This window comes from Notolabrus celidotus, chromosome 24, assembly GCF_009762535.1.
Source record: "Notolabrus celidotus isolate fNotCel1 chromosome 24, fNotCel1.pri, whole genome shotgun sequence".
Classification (NCBI taxonomy): domain Eukaryota; kingdom Metazoa; phylum Chordata; class Actinopteri; order Labriformes; family Labridae; genus Notolabrus; species Notolabrus celidotus.
The window spans coordinates 6258504-6284170 of NC_048295.1; the positions used below are offsets into that span (position 1 = coordinate 6258504).

Genomic DNA, 25667 nt, shown 5'->3' on the forward strand with positions numbered 1-25667 from the left:
ATCTGAAAGGGACAGAAAAAATACGCCATAAACAATATACTTTAGACATACCCAACTTTCTTTAAATGATTGTGTTTTTGTTATATTCGAGTACTCCGTTCAATTCAATCTGGAAATGGATGGAAGAACTCGCCAGCGTGTTTTAGCACCACATCATTTGCTTTTAAAGAGAATAACAGGATAAATTTAGGTTCCCAGCTTGCAAGAAATAGTCGCATCCTCAGTGGGCTCTGTGTCCACACCGGGTGACGGCTGCTAATTGAAAACGAAGAAATAATTACTGTCTTAAGAGTGATGGAGGAGACACGGGGGACTTTGGGATATATGAGACTCCTCTGGGACAAGGGGAGTCTCAGTGGGAGCCAATGGGCCCCTTGGGAGCCCCCCTTTGTCATGAAGTCAGCACCCTATGGAATCAGCACACATTCATTTCACATTGACTGATTTTTTTTAATGTGCATTCGCAGTGTTTTTTTTTTTTTTTAATTCTTCTCCCAGGTAAGCCTCTCCTATATAAATTCTGCTGATATGCAAACTTGCAGCTCAAATATTCATAACAGACAAACACAGACACACTGCAGTCCTGTGGGACCTGGAGCGTAATCCCAGCAGGGTTTGGGTTGTGTGTATGAGTGGCGATAACAAATGGGGATGGATTTGTGGCTCTGCGGTGTTGTCGGAGGAACAGTTGGGGCTTTGACTGTACTCGTGCAGATTTCCATTGGCCGGGCAGTTCAGCACAAATACCCTAATCTGTACCCAGACTGTTATTTACATTTATAACACTCTTATGGAAGAACCAAACACACATGCAGCTCTGCAACACAGACCTCATGCACTCCAAAGCGAACGAAGAAGGAGCCGTAAAAGCCCTCTCTTTATCATCAGACGTTGCTCATTTGACCCTCAGTTGCAGATTTAACATTTACCTCTTATCTCTCAAACTGAACAGCATTGACACATCTATTCCTTTAATACTTAAAGTCAACTTATGAATAGTTCAGACATGTTTTATTTAGATTTTGTAAAGAAAAGGGATGCATGTTTATTTTTTATCATTTTAAATTTTTTTGTTCGTCTCCGCCTTTTATGATGTTGCTTAAAAAAGCAAAGCTTTAAGCTCACACAGAAGGAGAGAGGAGTCTGTGTACGGCATGGGAATGTGTGTGTTAAACAGAAGTATCAACCATGAACGGCTGAGTAATGTATAATCTGCAGAAGAGCACGTTCTAGTGGCGTGTTCAGAGCACAGCAGTACCCGGCTCAGTGGGAGCAGACTGCCTCTCAGTCTGTTGTCTGTCGCCGCTTCACCCGAGCAGCCGGCCTTTTTCTCACACTCTAACACACACATACACACACGTAAACACAAACGTCTCAGAGACCAGGCTGGGTTGTGTTTTTTTTTTTTTCACGGCAACAACAAACACTCTCCGTGCGACATGCCGCTACATAGGAGAAGACACAAATAGCCGCCTGGCTTTGAAGAAAACATGTTTTGATGTGGGAGAGATTTTGCAGCACGAAATAACAAACATCGGCTATTCTCTTTCGAATAAGAACGACCGTTATAATTGTTAAAACTGCAATTTTTAACATTTTCTTGACTGGATGTAAACATTGCTCTTATTTAACCTCTCTAAAGAGTCGTTTAGTACCCATTACAACGTCAACAAACCTCATTGACCTCAGCCAGAGAGGCAGGGTCAGTCCTCACAAAGGCCCCTCTTAACAATGCCTAACAATAGGACCAAATGGCCTGTCTGTTTGAATCCACAACAACAGACCACCAGCATCCACCACCCATCATAGTCAAGACACTCTCTGTGTTCTGGATCATTTGGGTGACACAGCTCGCTATTTTGAGGTCCACATTTTGCAGCTGCATATGTTATAAGTAATTATGGTGCTGCTGCTTTGTATTGTACAAGGATTGTGTGGCCATTTTTTAACATTTATTCAATGCGTGTCAACTTTAAGGCTTATACTTTTTACTTATAAATGTGTCCAAGAAAATAAAGTAGTGGGTAAAATAAAATCTCCAGTCTCTTTATATTATGACTTTAATCATAACAAAAATGTAAAATATTTTAGAAACCATTATATCTGCTTTTTAGCTGATGTTACAATAATGACACTGATCCTTAGCTGCAAGTATTTGTAAAAATGTAAAAACAGGTGGAAAATAATAATAAAAATATAGAAAAATAGATTAAAGTAATTTAAAAAACAGTTCAGTGTTTTCACCAGAAATTGAAAATAATTTTGTTACAGGTTTTTTTAGAATATTGACCACACTTAGTGCTCTAAACTACAAGAATTATTCACCAATTCACATTTAAGTAAATGAGTTAAGTGAATTAATGTATGTACACAAATGCAGTCTTCATTTTATCAAGGGCAAATAAAGTGCCAGTTCATAGTGATGTAACTCCCATTCAAACACACTTAAACCTGTAGTGTGTGTGCGTGTGTGGCTTACGTATGTGTTTTTAATATTTTTTGGGGGGGTCACAAAGCAGGGCGGTGGCACAGGAGAAGAAGAAGAAATGGGCCTTGCTTTCAAAGCAGTTTATAGTTATCTTTTATTTTAGAAAACATACATGTAAAAGTATAATTTAGTTTGCAGTGTGTGCAATGATTTGAATATACTGTATATTCAAATCAAACACAGCTGTGGTACTTATTCCAATAATTCAAATTAAATCAATAAATAATATTTAAAGAATTTAAATATCACCATTCAGCCTTTAATCAGTTCAAGCATGGGTTAATATTTAAAAAGTGGAGATAAAAGTGTTGGAATAACACATTTAAAACTGTTGTAATATGGGAAACAAGCAGGCGGTGTGAGTGGGAATTAAAAATGTTACAACCTGGATTTGAGTTTCTCTATTGGCACAATTTTTATTCAGGCTAACCATTTAGCTAAACCTTGTAAAGCAGGCTACTTGATTACTGGCCCACTCGGGCAGGTGTGCTTAATTACCTCACCTGGAACTAAAAAATACAAGCCTGCCTCTAATAAAAGACCCTTTAAATATCCAAAATAACAAACACTGATTTAGGATCTAGAAGAATGTGTACTGTCCTTATGTTCTGACGGTACATTTATCTCAAACCAAGGAAGAGTGTCGCTGTAAAACATGCAATATTTTTATTATTGTGTTAAATATTTATTTGAGAATATGAGACCTCTTTCATCAAAACCTGTAAAATCCAATTTACGATTAAAACAGTGCCTTCTGTTCTGAGCAGCCACACTGGAAGACACAAAGCCTCTTCTTCCCTCATATCCTCCCGGTGCAGCAGTCCAGTCCACAGCCAATCTGTAGGTCTGCCGGACCCGAGGGACCCCGCCAGCCACCAGCTGACCGACCAAGCGGCTTGCTCAAAGGCGCAATTAGAGGGCCTTTGTTTCACCCGGAGTGTCCCTTTTGTGCCGTGATGTTGCATGGTCCTGAAGGGGAACGTCATCAGTCACTGACTGAATGGGCCGAGTGAAAGGAGAGACCGTGCGCTCACACACACACGCACACACACAGGTTGTGTCCCTATCGAAGCAAGGGATCTGACGGCACCCTGTGGTGCTTCAATAGGCAGCTCTCCTCTCCTTCCGTATGAGTGGGTGCTAATGTCAAGTGGATGACGGTTCATCAATCGATACTTTGCCCTCGCTTTTGAGTCAAGTTAAACCAGAATTTATTCGATTTCTACTCCATCCTTTACACTTGGAAGATAATTAAGCCTAGACTGCAGCTCCTCCCCAATCTGTACGGTTTTGGCCCCAAATTTTGTTTCTTGTGGTCTCCAAGATCCAGACTGTACTCTTTGTTTTATCATTTCTAGACAGGCAGATACCTCAGGCAGGACCAGATGTATTGATGAAGAGCTGTCTGGAACAGCTGCATAGGCTGAGAAAGCGAGGCATGGGAGCATTGAAGAGAGAGACAATTTTAAAGATTCCTCACAGAGAGCTGTGCTGCCTTTTTTTTAATGCAGATGCAACCCACGCCAAAACCGTTAGCTAGCAAGACCTCATAATCCCGGTGATTGATTCTATTTTGTGTCACAGATGATAACAATGTTGTGGCTTCAAAAATACAAGATTGCGGCCTTACAATTTATCCCAAAAAAACCTGAGGGGCCTAAATGCGAGAGCAAGACATCAGACATGGCTTGTAACAGGGAGACAGAGATAACAATATCTTTGTCTTAAAGGCTCGAGCACCGTAATTGAAGAAGGAAGCCTCTTGTTGAATCACTGTCACTCACTGCTGGTTGTGTTTGCGCTGCATTTCATTTGATTGAAGATACCTTCTCAGTGTGAATAGGATTTTCTCGGCCTTGGCAACAAGGACTGATGCCGTGCCATTGGTCATAATTTGGTTTTATGCAGCCGCTAACTCTTTGGGAAGAGCTATAAGTGAACTCCCTAAAGGCTAATGGTCAGGCTGTCAGATTACAGTGATCTCTCCAGTCATGTACATCAGACGTTACAGATGTCAGATCAAAGAAGTCATGATAAGTCTAAGCCTCGACTCCCAGCAACCCAACCCCTTTTTTAACACAGAGCCAGGCCTGGATTATGACGCGGTTGACATCATTTGATTCCCCGTCCCAGGAGTTCTGAAAGTGCTCCATTAGAGTTATTGCTGTTGGGGCGGCATGCCAATGCTAGCAGCCTGTCCCTGTTACTCATAGACTCACCTGCTGGGTGTAATCTGTCCTGTTAAGATTAAGCCAAGTTTAAATTTACACATACTTTGGAGTCTTTGCACCTCCACAAACAGAACGCTCAGAACTTTGCGCTGGGATGATTTGACTGAACACTCCTGCTGTGCAATTTCATATTAATCTACTTGTTGGAGAGTGATAGCCTTCCTGTAGGAACAGTCTGAGGTCTCTTATTTTGTAGCACACTATCTGGATTACACACAACAGCATCCTTGATGAAGACACACGAAACCAATGTGTCATTACACAAAAAACAAGGATTACTGTCTCCAGAAAGGGTCACCGAAGCCAATTCAGGCCTTTGCCAAAGCGAGGATTCAGCCCGGGATAGATTTGTGTAGTAAATCAACAGGATCCTTTTATTTTCCTCCAGGTTCTGGTCTTCATATCCTACTAGGCCATGTTGTTTCTCTCAAGATGGAGGCGTAGAAACTACAAGGAAGAGAGGAATGGGAGTGCTTGTGTGTGTGGATGGTTTAGAAAGGGTTGGGGGGTTGATTGGGGGGAAGAAAAAAAAAGAGGTGGCGGGCAGGCGGGCGAGCAGGACAGTGACATTCACGCGTTACGACGTGGCGACACTGACAAGGTGTCTTCCCCGCCGCTCGGCCAAGCTGTTATCACAGTCGGCCCCCGTTTCCAGGTCGCAACCCTCAGCGGCACCGGCATTATTGGGTCGCGGCTTGGTGCCACAACACAACCCCGGTGTGGGCCGGCGAAGCCATTGTCCGACGGTGAAGCGTGGCTTTGAGATACTGAACACACACACACACACAGGCGCACTGATCCGCCCTGGCAACCCTCCCCTAGCAACCATCTGTCCTGCTTTGCCATGCTCGGGCTTGGGCACAGCTAGCAATGGGCATGCCTTGACACGTCTTGAGTTAATGGGACAAAACAGAGGCGCACAAGAGGACAAAGGATTCACAAATAAAAGAGTGTAGCCAGCAGAGATGCGCAGCGGAGGAAGAAGAGGAGGAGAGGAAAGAGTGAAAGGAGAGGTAGAGTTTCTACCTCAGACTGTCTGGAGATAAAACCACTAAAAGATAAGTTACAGGAGGTTTTGCCTTGATGTTTAAAGTAGGATTGGTGTTATTTGGCCTCTTTTTGTTCTTAAAGTTGTAGAATGTAATCCTGGGTAATGTTTGGACGGACTGGTTTATATGTTGCACCAGTACAAGCTTTTTCAGTGGAAGGAAAAGCTTGTACTGGTGCTGATAACACAAGCTTGAACACTTTATCAGTTCCATTCCGGTAAATTTGAATTTGTGGTATTCCGCGGTCAACTTTTTGGACTTTTATCTTGTAGTGCCAAACTTTTCCCGCATCTTACCCCTTACGGATCCTCTTGCGGATGTATAGCCAGAAGTTGAAACCCCAATCTACAAATGGGTGACATGAGGCTGCGACAAGTGCCGACAAAGACCTCATGTTCAAATGCAAAGGGCTTTCTTAAGAAGCATAAAAGGATTATGTGGATGTGCATCTTGTTAACACAACGTAAGCCGACCCTTTCAGGTTTGAAAGAAAATTAGTAATTCAGGATGTAGAACCTCTGACAACGACTTCTGCTCAGTTTTGTCGGCGAACACGTCGATGGCATTGTGATTTCAGCCGGGGGCAGTTAAGAACGTTGACGCCCTTGGGGGAGTCATCGTCTGATTGGTAAGGAGTTGAGAGATTGACAGTTTGCGTCCTGAGGTAGGTGGTGGGGGAGGCGGGCGAAGGCGGGGCAGGGGCGGGGCAGAGCTGGGTGTGACGCTATATTACAAGCAGATACATCTTCCTCTGTCGAATGTATGGCTTGTGTTGCCTTATCAGAGCAACGCCAAAAGGGGGCTCGGGGACTGTGGAACGGTGACCTCTCATCGTTCCCTTTCGCCTGAAGTCTTCTTTAACATGCAAAAACGCCGCCTTTGTCTTGCTGTACACACTGATCAGTTCCCCGCCCCCTTCAGCGCCCAGAACCCGGGGCCTATCCAAGAAGCAGAGGGGAGCCTCAGACAACTCATGATGGAGCCTCTTTTGATTGCAACTGAATTTCGGAGCACCGGTTGTGACTATAAAGGTTCATCCAAGCATGCCTGAACAACATTTTAAAGAAGTGCAATTTTGGATAACAGAAAATAGAGTTTAAATATAGAATCTTCGGATTTGACAGTACCACTCCTCTGGTTCGTACAGGCCGTGAGATCAAGCACCCCTCATTGCTCGATTCGGTCCACTGTCTTTCAACTTCCTCTGAGACCTCAAATTCTTGCGAACAAGCCGCTTAAAGAGGTGAAGAAGCGATTGACTCCAGGATATGATGAATGTAGCAGACGAAAATAGGGGGAAATTTTGTGCCATGCCAACTCCCTAATACCCCCCCACCCACCCATCCACCACCCCCTTCCTTCTCTCTCTTTCTTTCACCATCTTGCATTTTCAAAGGGCCGAGAGGCCATAGCGAAAGTGAATGAACCATGACCACAGGCAGATGCTTCCCACATCTCTCTCATGGTGCCCTTCCCACTTTACACCCTCCATTTCCCACAACTAACTTAACACTGCTGTTTGAGCTTGACACACTAAAAGTTGTTGGTTGATTTTAATTAGGATGGATTCAGGATTTAAAAAAAACGTTCTCATGTGCCGTCACTTCTTGAACTGATAAGCTGCCAATTTAATTGGTTACACGTGGGCGTTTGATTCACTTTTACTAACTTTTAAACTTGGTAACATTTTTCTGTCTTACAGTGCAGTTTTTGAGAGAATGCCATTTGTTAATTTCTCCTAATTCCCTCTGGGCACCTGAAAGCCAAATGAGCACAGATGGGACATTTTCAGTCTTTGGAACAGTTCATTTGACTGATTTGGATTCAAAATTATTATTTCACACTCTACATATCACAGTTAGCCAAGTCTTAGATTAGTGTGCTAAAAGTCACTGAAGGCATATTGTTTAATTCAGCGCTTTTGAAACTTTTATTATTATTTCTTATATATATTTTAAAAAATAATAATAAAACAATCGATATACTTAAACAATTAACATGTTGATACAAAAGTAATCCTAATTTTGGTAATACTGTCCAACCTTTTTTAAATTAATGTCAATCAACTCTGGGTTTTGTCTTGTTTTTAATGGAGTAAAGATAATACCCCACTGTGTGTAAGTAACACCATTGAAAATTACAGCTACACACAATTTAAATTAATTTAATACAATTTCTAAAATGTTGTACAATTTAATTCCTTTGTGTCAACTCAAACATTGCTTAAAAAAACATTTAAAATTCTCTTTTTACTGTGAAAACTCAAAATTCCTCACTCTTGCTTTAACTTGAAAAAAAAAATAGAATTCATACATATTTTTTCTCTTAGTGCAACACATCACTTCCTGTAATAAATAGTGGGAATTTGCATTATAAACTTAAATTCCATCTGACCTAAGAAATAATTGTTTTCCATATGAGAATTAATAAACAGAGTTTTTAAAAGAAAAAAAGATTCCATCCCAAAAAATGTTATTTAAACTGGAGAATAATAAATTAACATTTTATTCATGCATCACCTCCCTTGTAATGTTTTCTTTCACACTGATAATCAGAAGCACATTTACTTAGTATGCCTGTCTTGTATTTTCTGCAGCATGTGCAAGTTAAAACAGAACTGAGTGGAAATATTCACATTCATGTCGGACATGTAAATATAAATTTAGTTTTGACTTGACTGAAGGAAGCTTTTCATGATGTTTATAGAGTTTTTTAATTTCCTTTTTAAATGTTATACTCTTTAAGTTTAACAGTATATTACAGATGCAGCAAATTTAACGTCAGTAGTTCAAGATTCCCTGAAAAGGAGTTAAATCCAAAGTGTGTTTCTGTGTGCGTGTGTTAGTGTCTATGTGCTGACCATGACACCACATTTAAAAAGCAGGAATCTGTCCAATCATTGGCAAGCAGCGGGCCAGTGAAGCGACCCAAAATTCACGCTCCTGACTCTCAATAGGTTTTTTTTTTCAGCGCAGGGCCAACAACTCTGCCTCATCAGGCCTGCTCTGCCAAAAACAATGTTTGAGTGTTTGTCTGAGGAATTTCTATTCCAAGATGCTGTTTGGAATGAGAAGCGCTGCCTGAGCTGATAAAAATATTAGAGGTTTGGCAAGGAAAGACTGGAATTACCCAGGATTCATTAAACAGGAGGACTGAATTTATGTCCAATGTCTTCCCACTGGTTTAATCTCTCATTCCTTTGATTGATCTTTGATGTTTGGATTGTTGAAGGGTTTGGGTTCCATCCAGAGAAAATAAAATAATGTTTTGATGTAGAGGAAATCAACCCAAACTTCATTGTTTAGCCATTGTGCTCTCTTCACAGTATTTTGATACCAGAAGTAGAATTTACCAACCTGTATCTGTATCTGTATCGAAATCAGTATCAATCTTGGTATTGTATCGGTATTGGCCCTGTAAATCATTATCAGTCACTCCTACTTATTAGCTGAACTCTCTGAGTTTTTTAAAGAGATATGCACCATTCGAAAGCACATCAGTGTTAATATTTTCCACCACAGTAGCAGCAGGGGAAGCTGTGTTAGCTCAAATACGGTGTATGGAGAGGGACAAAATAGTACAGCATTTTTTTATTTTCAACCATAATCTCATCAGAAATCACTTCCATGTATCCTGCATCAGACATCTTAACCACCTTTGTGATATAAACACCATGTAAATATTAAGAAAACAGATTCTAATTGACCAATAAAATGTTAAATTAGAGATTTAACATTATGCAATTCATGCATAAGTCAATCAATGGAAGATTCATCACTTAAACAAATATAATGCATCTGTTGTTGTTATCTAAGATTTGTTTTTCATATCCACACCATGTTATTCTAATAGCGTTGCTTTGTATGCAGATGCAATTGTTCGTTTGTACTCCGTAAAATGGCATTTTATGCTTCCTTTCTTAAAAAACAAAATGCAGATAAACAAATATAATATTCACTATGCATTATCAAAATGTTATTTACATACACAACCTTAGTAGACATCAGTATGAGCTGATACGGCTTGGTATATTCTAAAGGCGCTATCACACACACTGCAGTGTGAAGACGTGATATGGTATAATCCCACCTCCTGAAAAAAAACAGCCATCCAACCTCTACCAAATACTTCTTTAAATTGAAACTACTCTATTGCCATGTGTATCAGCCTCGATATGTTTGGCATGTTATTGCTCCAGACAACTTCTCTGTCCCCCTCCTCACTCCCTAAGTAAAAGGATGTCCCGATAAAAGGGTGGAGAGAAGAAAGGGGGCTGGGTAGACATGAGGTGATACGGTGGCACAGAGAAATTTCATTTCCTGCCTTGTACTCAGAAAATAGTATCAGCTGGGAAAACCTGGCCCAGAGATGGGAGATTCTCCCTCAGAACATTGATAACCATTTGTTCATTTCCTGACAACACCAGGAAAGAAAATGCATGAGTCTCCTCTGAAATGGATTCCTCTTCCTCGTTTTTGTTTTGTTCTGCCAAGGATGGGAGCCTATTTCATTGCAAACATGCAGCAGAGGTCCTAATCACAGAATCAGTTATTATTGAGGGGGGGGAGCATTTGCTGCATCGTCTGCATAGCTGAGCAACGAAAAAGAAGGGGTCCGCGGTCAAATTCTCCCACTTTTGTGTCGCTTAGCTTCTCCCCGCCAGGTCGGATTTGCATTTTAATGGAAGGCTTTTATAGACTTCTCGGTGGCGTTCGTGGCACCACAAGTGGCATCATTAAGTGAACTAAGCCGGATTAAAGGAGATGCTGAGGTCAGATACCCATACGCCATAACAGAACCGAAGCTTTCTCCTCCAGGATTAGACAGACACCGAGAGACGGCGGAAAAGGGGGGGGGACGAAGGATGAGGGGTTCGGAGGGAAAGGGAGGGGAGTGAGAAAAAAAAACAAAGCAAGAGTAGTAGAAAGAGAGGGAGTAAGAGAGAGGGAGACAGAGAGAGAGAGAGAGAGAGAGAGAGACCTGAGGGGAAAGAGGAGAGACAGGCTGCAGCAAGGTGATGAATTGCTTGTAAAGTGGCTCCACTTCAGCTCGAGGGCCTGTCGGCTCCTTGTTTTGGCTCCAGTCGCAGTTTCACACGAAGTGATAGAAACGCACAGACCTGGAAGGAAACTGTGTTTGCAAACAATTCCTGGCTTACGGAGAGGTGATGGGATCGTTCAAGAGAGTGCCAGGTTAGCTGTCGGTCACAGCTGGAACATGAACCCTACTGTTCTTTAAAATACACCTTAAAAAATTGCAGTAATTGGCTGCTATTTGGTGCAATAACCAAAGACAGACCCTGGACTTGATGTTTTTGGTGTGGCAGAGTGTAAACATTAAGCTAGCAGTCAAGAATTTGATTTTAAGTCATGCTAATTCATTAAATAAATATTGATACAGCCCATAAAATCCCAAACAGTAAGAGGACTCACATCCACTTTGATCCTGTCTTCGATTTTATGTGGAAACTGGTCATGTAGTGATGGAACATTCCAGGTTTTATGGAGGGTCAGTGTGCACTGCAACCAAGCTTTAGACAGCGCAACATTTTCTTTATGGACCATGGTGATTTGATTGAAGGGGCATGCGATATCTCTTCTAGAAAACCAGCAGTAAACACATTTAATCCACAAACTTTTAGTATAGCATGACTGCAACTCACTGCCCTGCCGTCTTGTTTCCAATTAACCTTTCCATGGTCCAACCTTTGCATGGAAAGACATGGATCAATGCGCACAGTGATAATCATCTGCAAAGCACCTATAACCGACTGGAAAAGTGGCTTTGTAAATGCTGTGTAAATATTAACTTAGGCGTATTTGCTGTCGGTTCACAGGTCTGATGCATGCTGGGAGCTGATAGGAAGGGGAAGTTGGTGAGGCATTTGAAAGTGCCATGAAAGTCAAGGCAGTAGGTTATAGACTGAGGAGGAGCTGTTTAAAAATGAAAGCATGCATCTAAGTTAGCTAACTCAGTGTTAATTAATATTACTATTAAAGGCCAACATTTCCTTATATGAGGAGTTTTAAGATGTTATGTTCTATACAAAGAAAATGAGACAATCAGGAATAGGATTATTTCTATATACTGTGGTAATCTCATGAGGCACCCTTTGGACACCAGGCCATTATTTGAAACAGCAATTTACATGGTGCAACTACCATAGAAAGATTCATGGTGATTGACACTAGAAACAGAATAATTAAGCAATTAGCCAATTAATAGGCCAGTTAATTGAAGTCCTTGGTGGGAATATTTTCCTGTAGTCATTCCATTCCATCTTCTAGCTTAGCTCCTTCCCTTGCATTCTTCCATATATAGCTTTGTCTGGTCTGGGTGATAGAACCAATAGAATATTCAGTTGGTGTATAAACACACTGTGTCAGCACAAACAGTAAATATCAGAAAGTTTACCACCTGAAGAACTGTAATGTAATAAAACAGGTGCTGTGGCTTGACAGAGGTCACTTCAGGTCAGAACACATCTGAAAACATCAGATTGCTGTAAACTAGCTAACAGCTAAGGCGTTGTACCTCTTTAAGTAACACCTGATTTCATTTTTTGTTTTAAAAAAATCACAGGAATATGCAGTCACTAGATTTTTCTGTATGTATGATATATGTGTGTGTGTGTGAGTGTGCATGTGTGTGTGTTGCTTATGTTCCTAATACAGCGTGCGCTGCAGAGATGAGCGGCCCGTCACTCAGCAGGCATCAGGCCGTGGAGGTCACACCCCGACAGTTGCAGGAAGAAGAGATTATGCCTGTGTGTGTTTGTGTGTGCGTTGTGTGCGTGTGTGTTTTTAAAAAGCAGAGATTATGCATTGTGATATCAAACCGGGTTAACATTGCAGACTTTGTTTGCATACAGGGGTGCCACAGCCTCACGGGTTTCAGCTTTAATCCTCACACATACTGAATCCTCACCGGCTGATTTGGCACTTTTTCAGAGTATTAGGCCACCAGGCGAGGAAGCTTTGTTTACCTGACAGACAAGTCATCATGTTTAATAAAATCCCTACCACCCTTGATTTTCTCTCCCCTTTTTCTCTTCACCACTTGTGTGGGAATTACTCCTTAACCTCAGTGAAACTAAACCCTAATCTTAGAAGAGATATGGTATTAAGGCGAATATACAAGATGCAAGAAAAAACATGAGTGCAAGATATCGGGTTGTACAGGATTGGTATCAACTTGGGACTTTGGGTTCCTTAGAATATTAAGAAGTTAACATTCCACTTTTTTCCCAACAGAAATGCCAGGTAAAAACAGTCTAAACAGTCCAACCAAACATTATTTCCTGAAAACAACTTTTCAGGCTTACAGACGATTTTAGGGTCCAAATTTTCCGCCCCTAAATTGATCAAAGGCCTGATTAAAGCTCATCGTAAGTTTCTGCAAGATCTTGTGTGTGTGGAATTGCTACCACAAACATTCATTGTGATCTAGTAGGCTTATTGAATCATTAAGTGTGTGTTCAGAGGATTGTGATGTTAAAAACTGGCGGAAACTTTCCTCATGTGCAATCTCCGATTTGTTTTAAACCTTATTTAGACGTGAAACTTCGGTTATGACGGATAATTGTTGGTGCTGACACCCACGGTAAGATGTTGTTATGAGTTTTGGACATAATAGTTAACACTTGCTTCTTTAATGTCTTGGTTTGTAATGAAGGATGAGCATTTTTCCAACTACAATGTTTTACTTTCCTATTTGGGCCCGTTGCATTTACTGAATTTATTTTTTCTTTAGTAATGTTTTTGGTTGCCCCTTAGTGCCTTTAAGTGGGCACTACAATGTTTCGGCCAATGAAAAGCATTAGAGCTTGTGACTGAATCCTGTCCAGTGTTTTGTTATTCAAAAAACACTGTTTTTTGTGTAGATATGAGGTTTCAGTCCGAAGGCACCAGTTTGTATGCTGTTGGGTGGAACATGCGTATACGAAGCCCACTTCCTACAAGCAGTAAACAAAAAAAATCGCCAAACTTTGTGGGGAAATTAACTAAAGGCTTTAAATAATGGATTAAAATCAATACAGAAAACATCACTTCACACTCTCTCTGATTAATGCTCCTTCCTGGAATGATAAATTAAACATGAAAACTTTCTGAACACATTATTAACCCCCCATTTTCTAACTCGTTGAGAAAGCTGCGGGCTTATTTCCCATTACGCTCCTAATATGAGTATGGTTTTTCCAAAACTCTGTGTTAATTGTGTGTTGGTTCAAAAAGCCATTTTCTCTTAGAGTGCACAAATCCATTATGGCCTCCTTCTTAGCTCGGATAATGGGGATTGAATTAATGCAGGGGGGGACTAAAAGATGTGGCCCGGGACTCCTTAAGATATGATTGATCATCTTATTGCTGGGTATTCAACCGGTTTGGTTGTGTTAATCGATGCAATTGCCTCCTCAGGATTAAACAACATTTTGTTGAAAACAGCGAAAGATAGAAATATGTGAGAATGACTTTTAATACCTAACATGCATTCAGTTAATCCCATATTTTTAAACATTGCACTCTGATAAAGCTTAATTGGTTGTGTTTGCTTAGTATGTGGTTTAAAGATTAAATTAATTGTATTCTTGACTTTCTAACTAAGTTGTTGCAATAACCGGTAATACCGATAACCATCTTTTCAAAAACAAAAGAGGAAAAATTTGCATTCAGCAATACCATGTATTTAATTCGTTCATAGTAAGGGGTGGTAGTGGTTCTTTATGCTGGTTTTTGCCTGACTTAAACAGAGGATGACGGAAAAGAAGCAGAAGAAGCTACTCTACATAGAAGAAGATTTGGCTGTCAGCTAGCCAGCACAATTCATGCTAGATACTCTATTCTCAGCAGTTTTGGGACTCTTTTGATTCCATTGAAATAAAAAAACGGGGTGTTTGTGGACCGAAAGTGGGCCTTTAGGGGTTTTTTGTCACCAGTTTGGTTGAATGCTATGAAACAGGCTTGTTGAATTTAGTTTTTTTTGAAGATATGGTCCACTCCATCATATAATTCCCTTTCAAAAATATCCATAACCTTGTATTTCTGAATGGAGATATTGAAATGCAGAAGAATGTGCATTGGGATTAGACAGCGGGGGCAGGTCGGAGCAGGGGCGGTGAGAGGTGTCAACTAATCTGCTGCAGGATGATACAGATAAACAGTGATGCCTCCCTGAGAGCGGATGTTGTACCCAGATGGACACGGAGAGAAACAGAGAGGGAGAGAGATCAGATAAGCAGGAAGGGATGTAGGATGAACACTGCCATCTGTTATCGGTTGCAAATGCAGTTTTGAGAAATATCTAATTCCAGATGTTAATGACAAAAAAAGTAGTGACTGGTCCAAATTTGTAAAGCAAGAACTACAGTTCAGTTCCCAGTTACCCTGTTGCTTTCCTTCATAAAGGGAAAAGTAGGGAGATGATGAGGAAGACAGCAGAGGTATCAGAGATATCTCACCTCCTTGGTGGTGTCACACCATGCTAATAACCCTCATCTGATCTGAATCTCTCTGATTTCCCTCTTTTTCCCGTCATTCCTCTCCTTTTTTCCCTCTTCCTCCAACCCCCTCGCCTCTGCGTTTCCAGCATCCTCCCTCTGTGTCCCATCTTCTTCTCATTAGACCTTATCAGAGCCCCCACATTCACCATTGCTTTTTATCTCTCTAATTATGTTGCTGCTCACCTTTGCAGGGAATAAGGGAAGCCCTGTGGCATGCTGGGAAGACAATTCTTGTCTCCCGCTCTCCTGTGTCCTGCCCTCCTGACTCCCAACACACACAGCACCTCTGTCTCTTCCACACATATAAAAGACAAGTGAAATTTCCCAACCCTCTTTTCAATTCAGCCACCTTTTCAAAATCGTGGCAGCCCTTTGAGTCAGGGCCTCCAGGCCTCAGAAGTCCCTTGAACAGCTATGGCTCAGAGATAAAACTCCCCAGACACTCGTCCATTATGAAGCAATGATAGGAGGCGGCGTCTGGAGTATGCACAGAAAACACACACGCAGACGCCGTATAGCAGCTTAGATCCATACTCATAAGAGGAATGCACAAATGCTGCAGGCTCACATTCACACACACTCCTCCCCTGTGTCCTTATCAACGTTTTTCAGTTACCACTGCATCCGCTGCACGAGCATTTCCTACGCATAATCCTGCAGAACACCTACCTCAAATGAAATGCTATCATACTGGTTCCCTATGTTTGACTTTCTATACAATTTTATTTATTATCTGACTTTCTCTAAACCAAATATGACTCTTTGCAAGAAAAACTAACCCAATGACAGCCTGTACCCCTCTGTTGGTCATACCTAAAGTCTCCAAAAGCAGTATGGGAGGTAGAGAATTCAGTTTTCAGGCCCCTCTCCTTTGGAATCATCTACCAGTCAGGGTCCAGGAGGCAGACACCCTCTCTACTTTTAAGAGTAGGCTTCAAACTTTCCTTTTTGATAAAGCTTATAGTTAGAGCTGGATCAGGCTTAGACCAGCTCTTAGTTATGCTGCAGGCAGAAACCACAAGCAGAACCAGACTCATATTAACCATGACCAAGGGCTCTGTTTTACGATACAATTGGATACAAGCTGCGTAATGGGGAGGTGTCAACTGAGTCAAGTTCAGGAGATAAAACCAGCTCAAAGGTTTCTGTTGCACTCACAGCTGGGGCTTCACATCCCGGGGCAGGAGTCAACCTTGTCAGGGTCAAAATGCTGCAAATGGCCTTCCCCTATCTGTTCTCCTGATCCTAGTGTGCGCGCACACACACACACATGAACACACACACCACAGTGCGTACAATATGTGATTTTAATGAACCTAATCTCCGGGATCACCAGGTCTCTGAGCCGGGAAATTAACGAGAGCAGGTTAAACACACACGGCAGGTTCAGTAAAAACACCCTTTCAAACGATACGTGTGTGCGCGCCTGTGTGTGTGTGTGTTTGTGTGTGTGTGTGTGTGTGTGTGTGTATGTGTGTGTGTGTGTATAGGGGTGAAATTGGTTTTCCTCAGGATTAAAGGATTAAAAAGGCTGTTAGTTCCTCAAAGTACTCCAAATGCCCCCCTCAGTATTCATTACAGCAGATACAAAAGGCAGAGAGGAGCTCATAATGGCTGCGACCTTCTAATCATTTCAAGCAGGGACGCTCTTGATCTCTCACACCACAGCACACACACACACAAACACACACACACACACACACACACACAGTATCTCTTTTATTATCATTATCCACACTATTAGCATGCGATAAGAACTGTCTGGAAATCACAACAGGGGGAATTTTAGTGTGAGGCAGAGATTATTGAGGAAATTGTGACTGAAAATGTTTTTAATATTTGTACTTTTTTTAAATAGTCGTCTCCCGCTGCTTCAAGAGTCACATCCACTCTCTTCTTAATGATTCCCTGATGCTAACAGGTCTGGTGTCAGGTCTGAATCTTCCTGAAGAGGATAATAAATCAATATCTGTGTGCCATCACCGTCAGAGCGCCCCCTTCAAACACACCCCATGGAAAAACTGTCCCTTCAAGGGAAGCAGGAGGGGGGGATTAATTGAAAGTGATTGAGAGCGTTTCTCACCGTGCCCTTTTTTCACCCAGCGGGTGGCCACTTGTTCGCTGACAGCAATAGAAGGATTGGTTTACATTGTCTGCTCCGGGCTGACTAGGGTGTGTGTGTGTGTGTGTGTGTGGGTGTGTGTGTGTTGTAGTAAAAAGCCAGGAGGCCTAACAAGGCTGAAATTGATGCTGTTTTTGGTGGAGTTGTGTTTGATGGCTGCTGACATTCAGACGCAGAAATTATTGCATTAAATGTGGAAAAGGTCAACGCCAAGGACAAGCAAGCTAGCTAAAAAGAGGCTAAAGAAAAGACAAAAAGTAACATTTATTATTTAATAAAACAGCCTAATTGGGAATTGCTAGTAGCTCCACTCTTCATGACATAAATCAGCCCCGTTCACACATTCCCTCCATTTCTGGAACATTTCAGAACGTCCTGCCATTTATATTTTCCTGTGTCTGTTCCTCACCTTAGTAGAATGTATCTGTCCGATAAAAGGGGTCTCTATGGGTAGGCCATGATGTTGTAAAGATGACACTGTGACCACAGCAGCGTTCTTTTGAACCTGCTCAACAAGGAAGACTTTTTTTTTTTTTTTTTTTTACAGCATGTGTGAACAAGCAACTTCAAGAGCTTTTGCAGGCAGAGCTCCCTAAAAAAATCCATGCATCCTTTCTTCATGGAAGTTATTTCCTACCTCATTTGAATATAAGAAAATAAAGGAGACTCGTAGCTAGTAACGATTGTTTAAGACCCAACTGTGCAGCAGTCTCATTTCATTTCACCGCTCAATCGTTTTATTGTCCGGTATATAAAACCCCCCAGACTCTTCAGGTTGTGTTTTTAGAGGCAGAAAACTGTCACATATACATTTTCTCTTCACTGTTGGCACACTGCAGTAATCCAACCCCCCTCCACTTCACAAATGCCTCCTCCTGTATCTTCCTCCTCCTCTAAAAGCACTGCCAAAAAAAAAAAACACCTGACAAATAAATGCAGCCACATCATCTCAGCTTTGATTTCTTTTAAGGGAGGACAAATGTTTGTCACATCTTTTTTTCTGCCTAAGTGTCAGCTAAACACAAGCTGCATTTCTATGTATCAGCATTTCTCCAAGCTGGTAGAGTTTAACTTTAATGTTGTTTCATTGTACTGGAAGAAAACACTTCCTTGTTTGACTTATAAACAAACAGTAATGCTTTTAGATCTTCTGTATTCTTAGCGCTTGTGTGGAACTGCATTTTATATACGTCATTAACGTACAAGCTGCTCCAACCAATCGCCCCTTGATGGAAAAAAATTCAAAATTAAGAAGTTTTAAATGTGTTGACCATGACTCATCGCCTGAGCAGCCTGAAAATATCCCCCTTAGCATCAGCTCCCTCTCTAAAGATCTACCATTCCAATTATACAGTACCTGAACCCATCTTTCTTCCCACTTTTGTGTTCGTCACTTCACTCCATTTTCTTTCCATTTACTCCTCTCCTCTTTTTTTTCCTGCCCAACTTGGCTTCATTAAAACACTAATGACTGCCATTAATGGACCCAGAGATCGATTCCTGAGGCCTCCACTTGAGCCTCTGCTAATATGGTGTGATTAGTGTTTGTTTTATTCACTGAGCCTCTACGCATGTTAGCGTGTGTGTGAGTGTGTGTGTCCTGCCACTACTCTGATCTTCATTGATTTTCTGTTTGGCCGGTAGATACCCAGATGGACTTTCTCTTAGGATCTGTCTCTGGTACGGATAATTCTAGACTCTCAGCAGCCTCTGCAAACTACAAAGTCAAAGGCAGTCCCATCCCAATTCCCTTTCTCTCTCTCTCTCTCTCTCTCTCTCTCTCTCTCTCTCTCTCTCTCTTTTTTTTTTGTCTGTTTCTCCATCTCCCAATCCGTGTCTATGTTTTGCATTATCTCCACTAGTCTGTCTGTGGTTTTCGAAGGGGTCAGGGGAGGCATGGTATCCCGGACCTCCATGGCTGAAGCATCCCAGAGGTTATAAGGATGTCGACATAGCAAATCACAGTTTGATGGCATTCCCATATGCTCCCAGCTGACAGGACGGTCCGTTCATGTGGGTGGGAGGTTCTTTATTGTTCTTACAAACTTGGTGCAATCGCAGCAAAATTTGAACAATGTAATACCCTCCCAGAACAGTGTGAATTATGTGTTTAAAGGAGTATTTTGCAGAATTTTAAATCCCAGTTATTTCAGGCAAAATGTAAAGTTAGTGAAAGGAGTCACCAGTAGTTTAATAGCTTTCAATGCTGCTTATTATGAAAGTTGGTGTTCGAAGACACTATCATTGAATCAAAGTGAACGTGTCCGTGGAGTTTCCTCTCTTTCTACAGGAGTACCTACTTTCTTTGTCTGATGTTATCTCTTCTCCTCTTCCAGACGGGCCTCAGAGGAGTTCCCTCTGAAGGCTTCGGATGAGATTGTTCTTTGCGGTTTGCATCTGCCGGTTTGATAATCCAGGGATTTCGCCGTCAGAGGGGGATTCCGGGGAGGGAAGGGGGGCGCAAACACGCAACGGCACACAAACTCCTGGACTGTGACGGCAGCCATTGTTCCTCCCAAACAATGTCTTCACTTTGATGTGTGTGATGCTTGGCCGGTCGAGGGAAGTTTTGTCAATCTGTGCTTTAGTACCCAATTCCCCCTCATCCCTCCTTTTCTCCCACCTTTTCAGATTTGCCTGCTTAGAAACCAGTGAAGAGAAATATGTGAAGATGACTTGTATTCCCCACATGTTCTGTTTCTAAACTTTAATATAACGTTGAGTAGCTTCGTCAAAAAAAGAAAGGTGGAAGATGTGAGGCTTAATCTGGAGTGATACAAAGTTTTGGTGCATTAATGGGCACTTGTGTCATTCATTAGTTCACAGAAGCTTGTTGTGTTCCTTTTTTATTCCAATAACAATAACTTGTAAGTGTTTTTGACATTTCAGTGTCACCAAATGTTACAAAAACATTCCTGTAAAAAAAACAGAAAATATCAGAGGCCTCCAAAGATTTTCCACTGTTGCACTTTCACCGCTGTACGACATGGTATGTTGTGTTAGTGTCAGTTTTTGTGCAACCAAAATACCCCGAAAAGGCCCTTCAAAGGCTCGAGCCTAAAGAGGGAGGGGGGTGTTTGTCATTGTCTTGCTGCAGGGCAACATGCTGGTTTGAGTCTTGACTGACAGGTTCAGTCCTCCAATGTGCTTTGGCACAAAAGGTGACACGCAGAAAGGAAATTGGCTTTTGTCCCTGCCTCTGAGCTACTTAACCTGGTCCTGATTTCTCATTTATTATTTCTCATGTGTTGTTTTCGACTTTGTATTTCTTAATTCCTGTTTTTTTAAGAATACACTTGAAGTAGAATATAGCTCATTTATTTACTGCATTAATTAAACACATTTCATGTATTTTTACTAAGTTAAAAACATCAACAGATTCTGTTTTAATATCTCACACTCCATCTAATTATCCACTATAATCTTTTTAACATTTGTACTAACATACATTTTTGTTTATTTATCAGCAGCTTTTTTTTACTGTTGTACCTAAATTGTGTTTTTTTTCCCCCTCAGATAATGTTAAAAACAATAGTGGAAAACTCCAGGACGAGAGAGGGTTACACCTCTCTCATTAAATGCTGTTTAAATTGAAAATTAATTGACCTGATGAGAACAATTCAGCTCTTGAAGGATGACATTTTTTATAGTATCTTTATTTATTTCTAGTCTACTTAATGCCTGGACTTTTCCAGCTGTTTTATTTTCTTTCCTGCATTTTTTATATATATCAAAATGAGATTAAGATCATCTCAATCTTCTTGAAGCCGACAAAAAAATGCAAAGATAAAGCTTCCACTCTTTGAGAGAGAGATAAAAAAGCCTTCACACTGAAACCAACATGAAATCCATTCAGCCGTCCAGAGGTGGAGGCCTTAAGCTCGTCTCTGTTCGGCCTGGACCGACTCTAAGTCAGTGGCTTTGTGCCCCCTTCTGGCAGATTTGGCCTAAAAAAAAGGAAAACTCACCAGAAGAGAAAAGCCTTTAATATAGTGATTAAGTGGCAAACCACCAAAACATGAAACATTTTAGACTTCCACATAAGTATGGAGTCAGATTTAAGTGTGTTGAAATTATAAATAAATATGTAATCAATTAAGGTAATAACATCTTTAAAAATGTTCTTAATTATGACACAACTGGTGATGATAAGATCAAAACAGATACTAAAAACAACATTTTGGGTGTAGATTTAGCCTAATGGTTAAATTGGGCACGCGGTTCAATTCCCCTCCTTCATCTTGTTCCCTCACTCTCTCCTGGTTTCCTTTCCTATCTACTTGTCCTCTCCTCTCTAAATAAAGATGTGAAAGCTCCAAAATCTATATTAAAATAATAATTATTATTTTTGAAAAAATGTTAAAAATTGTATTTTCCAAAATTGGAGGTTAAATGCATCTTGATTCTTACCACCCTCCCAGTGTGACACTTGGCTGCAAAATGAATGATATGAATGACGTCATGAATTTATAAATTGAAGTAAGTAAGAAAAAAATGTGAAACTTCACCCAATTCTTGCCCAAAATTAACATTAAGTATCAGGTAAACACACAGAGAAAGAAAACATTACACTGCATCCCAATCAGAACCAAACAAGCCATCTCCCCTCGTCACCTTTGTTTACTCTGGAAACCAACAAAACACACACTCTCATCCCATCACTCCCTCCTTCCTTCCCTTGACTCCATAACTTGCCACAATCCCTAATCAGGTCTATGACAGATGCTGACGTTGCCTCTCTACCTCTCTCCATATCCCTCCTATCTATCTCTTCTACCTGCCGTCTTTCTCTGCCATCTCTTTTGGACATTTTCCCTTTTCTTTCTGTCTCTACTTCTCTTCTTTTGTCAGTCCTTTAATTTCCTTTCCCTTCCCTGTCTTGACCTCCATATCTCGTCACACTCCCCATTAATTTTCATAGAGGAAGATGCTGACTTTGCAGTCATTCTGTGCTGGTGCCGAGGGGGGGGTGGAATAGGATGAGTTTATATACGTGTACTGTATATATACGTATGTGTGTGTGAGAGAGAGAGAGAGGAGGCTGTTGGAATTGGGACTTTTAACTTTGGTTTTAACTAGTGTTGGTGGTTATGAGACTTGTGGTTATGATTGATGGTCTTCTATTAGAGGGACCCTATTATTGTTCTGGGACAGGACTAAAGCAGAGGTAGGGAGACAAAGGTAGAGGTATGAAGGCTAGTGGTATGAAGGCTAGTGGTTTCAGCTTTGGAAGGAGATGGTGACCCCCTTGATTGCAAGCTGCCACCATCATCAATCGTTTAATTTGCTCAATCTTGTCCTTTATCGTAATTTCTACTTCTGTCTAGCTGAGACTTTTTCTCGTGGTCGGTGGACGGCGCACGCTCGGACGGGTCACACTGTTTTTGTTGTCGCCTTCCGAAAGCAGGAGGGTAAACAAATCCAGTTTTAATAAGGGCTTGTAGCTCATAATCCTCCCGCCGCCAGCAGGTGAGGGCCAACATATGGGGCGAGACCACGAAGAACGGCACCACGAACGCACACACACACACACAGCAGCTGTCGCTTGTTTTCCGAGGCAAGACCGTTCCAACAAGAACACCTTGGGTCTTGGGGAGCCACGCCAAGAGAGGGAGGAAGGGAAAGGTAGAGGAGGGAGGGGAGATATAATAATGCAAATGACAGAAGGTGAGGAAAGGAAGGGGTGATTTTTCCAGTACAAGCTTATATTTTGCACAAGATACTTCATGGATGTTCTGACTGAACACGAGGGGTTTGTAAGAGCGCACATTTTTTCCTGTGTGGAAGTTTTAGCTCGACTAATTTACCACTTTGCTGTTTTGTAAACATCATATGTTTGACTAGTGGGACTTGTTCATGGTTACTTTGCCCTTGTGTGCTTTATAGCGATAAAATGCTTTCAGCAGGGAGAGGAAAAAAAAATCAATTTCCCCCCTGACTGATTTGGTTACACACACCATACACACAGGGAAGCTCTCTGTTGTCTGTTTTAAGCTAACAAACATAGCTTTTTTTGTTGTTCCTGTGGTTAATTGCGTATAGTTTAGAGATGTATCCATGGATCAAAGGCTTATTGTCACAGCCCGTGGAGGTAAATGTAATCTTTTAAGTAAAAACCGGATTGGAGGATTGAAGTGTGTCAGAGTGGGTTTTTGTCTTCTTTTCACTGTAACAGAAAATGGTAACAAGAGCCGCTCAGTCTGCTCTTCTCCAAACCGTCTGTCATCACTCTCCTGTGTCTTCCTCCCCTCTCACTTTTTCCCTATATTCTTAATTTCTTCCCATTTGGTTAACCCTTCTTCTCAATTTGCTGTCCCTTTGTCTGCCACCTCCTCTCTTTCGCTCCCTTTCTCCTCCTTCCAACCCATTTCTGCTTCTTATGAAGTGTGAAAAATGATCGTCTGTAGGATGAAGTGGACAGAATTTGCCGGCGTAATGGCCTGACAAAACGAATCGCGGCCTTCCTCACCATCCATCACTGCTCCGAGGCACCCACGGTTAAGATCTGTGAAGGTGCTGGCTTATTGATTGCTAGTTGTAACTACAAAGTGTCTGATTCAGTGTTTGTGGCGTGGTGTGTTGGAAAGGAAAGGGGGGGTTGTTGGTGGGTGAAAGGGGGATGTAGGCAGCAGTAGCGCTCTCAAAAAAACCTCTTTTGATAGATTTTAAATTGTTGAAATATTGATTTCTGTCAGTCCAAGGCCTGGCTGAGCAGGCCGCGACCATTTGTTGAAGGTACAGTGCCGGACTCCCAGCTCTGCTGGCTATCATCAGTCATTCTGACAATGGGAGAAATGTAAGAGGAAGGACAAAAGGGGAAGAAAGAGAGAGGTAGGGAACGAGGAAGTGGAAATAAGGAGGTCAACTCTTTAGCTTTATTGATCCACAATATATGAAATGTTTCACCTGTCCTAACTTTCCTCCTTATCTTGTCTCTAGTGAGACCACTTGGACAGGGACCTGAGGTTGTGTGTAATGACCTACTTACAGAGCAGACCATATAAAGGTGATTATAGATTGGGCTACTGATATTATTTTTCTCAATTTAAAACAACACGTTTGATAAAAAGAGATAGGGTTACACAGAACTGGTATTAAATATTAAGAAGTTCTAAAAAGTCTATTTCAAGCACCACTTTTTGCCCAACGGAAATGTCACGTGAAGATGCCTGCCTCAATTGGAATCTTGACGAGTTGGCTTCCTTTATCAACACTTGATTTCAGCTACTTAATAAAAGATGAAGGTAACAGATCTGACAAACACAAGAAGAGAGAAACAGGAAGTGACAGGGTGGGTTAAGGTGTGTGTGTGTGAGAGCATAACCATGGGTGTTGTGGGGTGAAGAGAACTGTAGGGGAAGAAAGGTGAGCAGATAAAAGTGGTTAGGGTGGGCGTTAAAGCAGAATTCCAATGAACAAAGGGTCATATATTTTGTATTTACTTTCCTCAGCGTCCTAACTTCATCTTTTAGAAGCCCCAGGCCTTTATTTGAAACACAGTTCTTCTGGATCAGTTAAAAAAAACTACAGAGTGCAATGAATTATTCCAGTCCTGAGAAAAAACTGAAATTAGGGCTGAGAGCAGGTGGTGACCACCACCCACGTGTCCTCCACATGTAATGCGCGCGCACACACACACACACACACACACATAGACACACACACACTTGCAGCACGGAGGAAGCTCAGTCCTGGTGGGAGGTCTGAGGTCTCCACATTCCACAGACAAGTGTCTAGCACCTGCTAGGCCTCAGTCAGCCTTTACTGGACAACAGATTAGGACTGGTGGACACACTCCAAATCCGTTTACTTTACAGTCTGTGTATTTGCATGTGTGTGTGTGTGTGTGTGTGTGTGTGCCAGAAAGAGAGAAAGAATTTGAATCCACTTCCTGAGGGAATTTATTGTGCCACAAACTGAAATATTTAGTCACAGTGTCAGTCGTCAAACTATCCTTAGACTGCACGAACAAAAATATGACGCATTTCTAAAGAAGAGAGGGAAGAGACTGTGTGCAGTAGAGGTAAATAATTCCTCTCAGAGATAATAGACTCACCTAGTCTGGATGTAGAACACACCACAGCACAGCACAGTACACACACTAAACAGTATGTACAAAGAAATGCAAACATACCTTCAGCAGCCCATGTCTGACAGGTGCACATGTCAGTAGTTAGTTCAACCTGGATCAGAGCATTTGGTCTCGCTCTGTAGCAGCCAGGCCCCTAGGGTGTGTGTGTATGTGTGTGTGTGTATGTGCGTATCCGTGTGTGTGTAA

The 25667-nt window shown here is 41.5% G+C and overlaps 1 protein-coding gene across 2 annotated transcripts in view; it reads left to right on the forward strand.

The window, feature by feature from the left end:
* Positions 1-25667, forward strand: part of rp1l1a (rp1 like 1a) — an 80169-nt gene that overhangs the window by 31778 nt on the left and 22724 nt on the right. The window lies entirely within an intron of this gene.